The following is a 6988-nucleotide window of genomic DNA, read 5'->3' on the forward strand; positions in this document are numbered from 1 at the left end:
TAGGTTATAGGGTAATTGCACGTTTCATCTCACATATTACTGCCAACTTACTCTCTGGATGACTGTTCCATTTCCCTTTTCTGTAGGAGTGAACTAGACTTCCTATATCCCCACATTCTCATCCATGTAAATTAGCATATTTCTGGGTATTAATGGTGTAGAACATCTCTTCATATATTTATTAGTCATTTGGATTTCCCCTTCTGGGAATTGTCTAGTCGTACTCTTGTCCATTTTACTATTGGGTTTCTTGTCTTTCTCATTAATTTGTTGGAATTCCATATATATTTTAGACATTAATTTTTGTCAGTTTTAGTTGATGCAATTTTCTTCTGATATCTTTTGTTAAAGAGAAATTATTTTTTATATGACAAATATTTTATTTTGGAAGAATTTGAGATTACAGAAAAGTTGTAAAGATACTACAGACTGTTCCCATATCATTTTCTCCCCAGTGTTAACATCTTACATAATTTGGCACATTTGTCAAAACCAAAAAAATTAACATTGGCTTAATAATATTACCTAAATCACAGATTTATTCAGATTTCACCATTTTTTTCCCACTGAAGTCCTTTTACTGTTCCAGGATCCTGCATTGCATTTAGTTGCCATGTCCTTAGTCTCTTTTGATCCATGCTAGTTTCTTAGTCTTTCCTTGTTTTTCATGACCTTCTCAGTATTGAAGAGTACTGGTCAAGTATTTTGTAGACTGTCTCTCAATTTGGTTTTGACTGCTGTTTTCTTATAATTAGACTGTGCTTTATACATTTTTTGTAAGAAGATCACAGAGGTAAAGTACGTTTCCTATCATATCAAGTCAAGGGATACATAATATCAACATGACTTATCACTGGTGATGTTAACTTAATCTTGAACACTTGATTAAGGTGATATCAGCCACTTCTTTCCACTGTCAAGTTAAATTAGTTTCCTCTCCATACTCTATTCTTGGAAATGAGTCACTAGGTTCAGCCCACAAGGGAGAGGAATCAAACTTCACCTTCTGGACAAGGGAGTATCTACATATACTATTTAGAATTCTATAAGGAAGAATAAATCCTTAATTTTAATGTGATCAAAATTGCCAAATTTTCACCATATGGCTTGTGCTTTTGAGGTCTTGTTTCCTATCCGAAAGGCCACAAAGATATTCTTTTATACTTTCTTCACACACACACACACACACACACACACACACACACACACACACACACACACCAATATAATATTCATCTTTAATCTTTAGGTTTTTAATCCATCCAGATTTTACCTTTATATAAGGTGTGAAGTAGGGTCTAAATTAAAATTTTCTCCTTATGTTCTTTTTTTTTAAAACTCCATTTCTTGAACTGATCCTTCCTCCACTGATTTATTATGTCAGCTGGCCATATATCCAATTTCCAACTGGGAACTCTTTCTGGGCTCTATTTTGTTCCATTGGTCTATTAGTCTGTTATTGTGCCAGTACATAATAGAGTTATACTATGTCATTATAGTATGCATTCATATCTGGTAGAGTAAGTGTTGTGGGTTGAATGGTGGCCTCCACAAAGATTTGTCCACATCCAAATCCCTAGAACCTGTGAATGTCACTTTATTTGGAAAAAAAGTCATTACATATGTAATTAAATTTGAAATGCAGTTAGCCTGATTACCTGGCTAGGTCCTAAATCCAATGGCAATAGACAGAAGAAGGAAAGACACAGACATACAGCAAAGAAGGTTGATGTGAAGACAAAGGCAGATTGCACTGATACAGCCATAGGTCAAGAAAGCCAAAGACTGCCAGCAACCAGCAGAAGCTAGAAGAGGTAAGGAATATATTCTACCTTAGAGCTCCCAGAGGGAATGTGGCTCTGAAAACACATTGATTTTGGATTTCCAGCTTCCAAAACTGTGAGAGAATATATTTCTGTTGTTTTAAGCCATCCAGTTTGTGCTAATTTGTTACTGCAGTCCTAGGAAACTAATGCAGTAACTGCTTCTGTTCCTTATTTTTTAAAATTGTCTTTTATTCATGGACATTTATTCTTCCATCCTCATTTTAGACAGATTTATGAGATGTTAAAAAGTCCTACTGAAGTTTTTTTTGGTAATATCATTAAATTTATAAATTAATTTGGGGGGAGAATTTACCTCTTTACAGTGTTAAATAATCTCATCCATGAGCATTGGGTTTTTCTCCATTAATCAGAACTTATATGATTTAGTGGGCTTTAAGATTTTCTCTGTAAAATTCTTGTGTATTCTTTGTTATTTGCAAACCATGACAGTTTTGCTCTTCCCTTGCAATCTTCATGTCTTATTGCATTGGCCAAGACATTGAGGACTATATAAAGCAGTTGCAGTAATAGTGAGCATCTTTGTCTTATTCTGGTGTAAAAGAGGATGCATTTAAAATGCACTGACTACATGTGAGGTTTCCTGGGGGTCTTTTATTTAATTAATTTATTTATTTATTTATTTATTTATTTATTTATTTATTTATTTACTTTTGGCTGTGTTGGATCTTTGTTGCTGCGTGTGTGCTTTCTGTAGTTGCAGTGAGTGGGAGTTACTCTTCGTTGCGGTACGTGGGCATCTCATTGCGGTGGCTTCTCTTGTTGCAGAGCATGGGCTCTAGGCCTGTGGGCTTGGGCTTCAGTAGTTGTGACACATAGGCTCAGTAGTTGTGGCTCACAGGCTCAGCAGGTGTGGTGCCCGGGCTTAGCTGCTCCAAGGCATGTGGGGTCTTCCTGGACCAGGGCTCGAACCCGTGTCCCCTGCATTGGCAGATGGACTCCCAACCACTGCACCACCAGGGAAGTCCCTCCTGTGGGCCTTTTAGTAGATCTTCTTCTTCCTTTATCAACTTAAGAAATTTCTTTTTCTATTCCTGATTCAAGGGGATGGGAAAATAGACCGCACATCTTGATAGGAGTAGAGGCAAAGTTACATTGCAAAGGTCATGGACATAGTGATGAGTGGAAAATTGTGACCATTTTTGTCCAGTGTGATTATTGTGATGATATATCCACTATACTTCCATTGGATAAGTTATAAGCTGCATTTAGCATAGTAAAATTCTGGTTGGAAGACAGGTGGGGAGTCAGGGACTACTTAGTCATGAGAAAAATATCCATGACTTAGAGATGGATGTGGTGAAATGAAACTTTTAATTTTTTTAAATTACAACAGGGACAACATAGGGGCAGACTACTGAAAAATATGGTAATGCTTTGTGAAGATTTTTTTCAAAGAGTAAATTCCCAATAGGTACAACCATCAACTTGAGCACCAATTCATCAGCAAATATTTACTAAGTCATTACCATAGGCCAAGCACTGTCATAGTGGCTGGAGGAGTACAAAGAATAAGACAGTTTGCCCTCAAAACACTTTCAGTTTATTAGGAAGATATAGCAGTCCCCCAAAGAGGGCCAATAATACAAGGTAAAATGTAAGAGACATCAAAAGAGAGGTCCAAAGAGATGGCAATAAAGCATTCAGCTCTTTAAAGAGATTAAAAAAAACAGGAATATATCTTCAATAATATAATAAAAACCAGTGGAGAGGGAGATTCACTTTTCATAACTAGGCCACCAGAGTATTTAAATTCCAAAAGCAAGGGATGTTTATATTAAGATTTCTTCACAAATGACACCCTACTACGTGAATTTTCTAGAGGTTTGAAAGAATTATTGTGAGTTTGAAAATAGCTTCCCACAATCTGACTCTGTGAATTAAATGGAAGAGACGTGAACAGGTTTCCACGTCTGTATTGGAGTCTCTCCACTTACAAACCACTAATAACAAAACTAGCTTAAAGCATGTGTTGACATGAGAATTAGCTAGTAGAAACCATTGCAAAGCACTGTGGAAATCTTAAGGGCTGTGGAACTAGGTCAATATAGATGTTGGCTTGCCTCCAGTTGCTCCTGAAAGAGAGAAGGAGTTCGATGACAGTTGAGTGACAATTTAACCAGCTATTCAGGTGACTGGCGTGATGCCTGGTGATACACGGAAGAAGAAAATTTACAGAAGACAAAAGTAGGAGCAGCAAAAGAGATCAGGGACCATGCTTCTCATCTGGGGCACTGCAGGCATTTTGAACAGGTCAAGTCTTTGTTGTACAGGACTTCTGATGTGTTGAGGATATTTGGCATCTCCTCTGGTTGAACATCACAGAGGCAGAGAGCTAGGAACACTTAGGAAATGATATTGCCAGGGGGTTTGGAGGGAGCAGAGTTTGAAGATGGAATTAATGAAGAAATGGAAAGTTTTAATAAGAATGGCAGCAATATTTTAGTATTTGATTGGATTTCAGTCAAGTTAATCCATTTTGCACAGGGCTTCCAGACTATCCTTTCTTTTTCTTTTTCTTTTTTTTGGGCAGTGCCGTGCGGCTTGTGGGATCTCAAATCCCTGACCAGGGATTGAACCCAGGGCCATGGCAGTGAAAGCCCAAAATCATAACCGCTAAGCCACCAGGGAACTCCCCCAGACTATTCTTAAAAATTTGCTTTCACTCTGTATGACAGACTCTAGGTCTATCCACCTCACTACAAATAACTCAATTTCATTTCTTTTTATGGCTGAGTAATATTCCATTGTATATATGTGCCACATCTTCTTTATCCATTCATGTGAGTCAGAAAGAGAAAAACAAATACCATATGCTAACACATATATATGGAATCTATAAAAAAAAATAGTTCTGGTGAACCTAGGGTTAAAACAGGAATAAAGACACAGATATAGAGAATGGACTTGAGGACACAGGAAGGGGGAAGGGTAAGCTGGGATGAAGTAAGAGAGTAGCCTTGATATATATACACTACCAAATGTAAAATAGATAGCTAGTAGGAAGCAGCTGCATAGCACAGGGAGATCAGCTCGGTGCTTTGTGACCACCTAGAGAGGTGGGATAAGGAGGGTAGAAGGGAGATGCAAGAGGGAGGGGATATGGGGATATACGTATGCATATAGCTGATTCACTTTGTTATACAGCCGAAACTAACACAACACTGTAAAGCAATTATACTCCAATAGAGATGTTAAAAAAAATATTTGCTTTCCTTGCATCATGGCTCTGCTCTGAAGCTTTCAATGACTCCCTATGGCTTATAAATGTAGACCACATTCCCAGGCTTGACATTTGCCTTCCCTTCAAAACCCAATTCCAGCCCCCATCTTCCATTTTCTTATGTGGACTTTTCCAGTTCTAGTTAATAGAGCCCAACAAAAGAAACTTGAATGATCCAGAATGATCGAGATGGGAAATGAATTAATGTTGAAGTCTTTTGTGACTGAAGATTTTAATGAAGGGTTTCCAGTGGGGGTGACACCAAGGCTTATTCTTGTTGCTCTGATGTTGGTATTTGTTAACAATAGCATCCTCAGGTTGCAGGAGTTATCTTTCCCTTTGCAGTTTCCTAACTTAAAATCACCTCTCCAGTGTTGTTCTGATCACAATCCCTCTATCAGAACCACAGACATTTGTCCTGTACCTGCGTCTTTGCTTCTGTATGTTTCCCTACCTCTTCCATCTGGTCTTCTTTGTACGGGCTGTCTTTTCCAGGGGACTGAACCTCAGTAGTAGATGCTTCAGTTAGATACAAGATCTATTGCTACCTGAAAAAATTGTCCATTTGAGGCTTCAGGATCAGAAATTAAGTATTTTCTTTGTAATCTAGTTGGTATGATTAAACTTCTATTTAGCATTAAGATATCTGTAATGTTGCACAGAAAAAGTGTTGTATAAATCCAAATACTCTTAGGATTTCTAACTCATAAATTGAAACTTGACATTTCATTTATGATAGAAATCTGGGACTCATTCCTCTCTGTCTCCTCTCCCTTCTCTTCCTAAACAGTCCCATATCCTGATGACCTAACCTCCTAAATAGTTCTGAAATGAAATTGAAACTCCTTTCAATCCTACTGACAGGTCCTTAGTTCAGATTCTTACCATCTCTCACTTGGCTTATTACAAATAATCACTAAATGGTCTCTGCTTCTAGGCACCTCCTTCCCCCTACCCACCCCCACCCCACCCTGGGGAAAACCCTCTCACTTCTACCCAAATTCAACTTTTACCATGTTACTGCCCTGCTAGGACCTTTCAATATTTCCTCTTTTTTTCCAGGATAGTATTTAAAAGACTTTAGTCCTTTCATGGTCTAGTACCTGTTCATCTTCCCTGTCTCATTTCCTACCCCTCCTCCTCACCCTGTGCCCTCTAGTGGTGCCAAATGACCATAGTTACAAGAATCATACTGCATTTTTTCATGCCTATATGCTTTTTTTTTTTTTAAATGCTGTTCTTTTGTTAATGACTACTCATCCTTCATGATGCATCTTTGGGGACTTCCCTGGTGGTCCAGTGGTTAAGACTCCGCACTTCCACTGCAGGGGGCTTGGGTTCAATCCCTGGTTGGGGAACTAAGATCTCGCATGCTGCATGGTGTGGAAAAAAAAAAAGGCATCTCTGGAGTCACCCTCTCCTGGCAGCCTTTCCTGATCTACCTGTCTGTGTTTCATGCCTCTTCTGTGTTCTCTGTAAGCTCCCTGTGCATTTCTCTCTCTTAGCACATATCACACTGCATTGAAGTGATCTGTCCAGCTGCCTGTCTTCCTCTCTTGACTGGAGCCTGGAACCTAAAGTCTGTCTCTGATTCATCCCTACATCTGCAGCCCCCAGCACAGTGTGGCATAAAATTGATGTTCAGTAAATGTTTTCTGAAAGGTTGAATTCAAATTTGTAAACTTTCTGAGTAAGGCCAAAGAAAAGTGTGAAGTTGAGAAATATCTGGTAAGTTGAGGTGATACCGACCATTCAGACATTTCAGGCCAAAAGATACCAAATTTTATGATCTCTCAACAAAGGATTAGACCAGATGATTCCATTTGACCTCTGACCTCTCCCCTGCTAACCTGGTAGAATTAAAGGCAGGCCACTGAGTGAAACAGATCTAGGATACTGCTGAGGGCTGACTTAGCTTTGT

This window comes from Balaenoptera borealis, assembly GCF_965194805.1.
Source record: "Balaenoptera borealis genome assembly, chromosome: 1".
In the NCBI taxonomy this organism is placed as follows: Eukaryota; Metazoa; Chordata; class Mammalia; order Artiodactyla; family Balaenopteridae; genus Balaenoptera; species Balaenoptera borealis.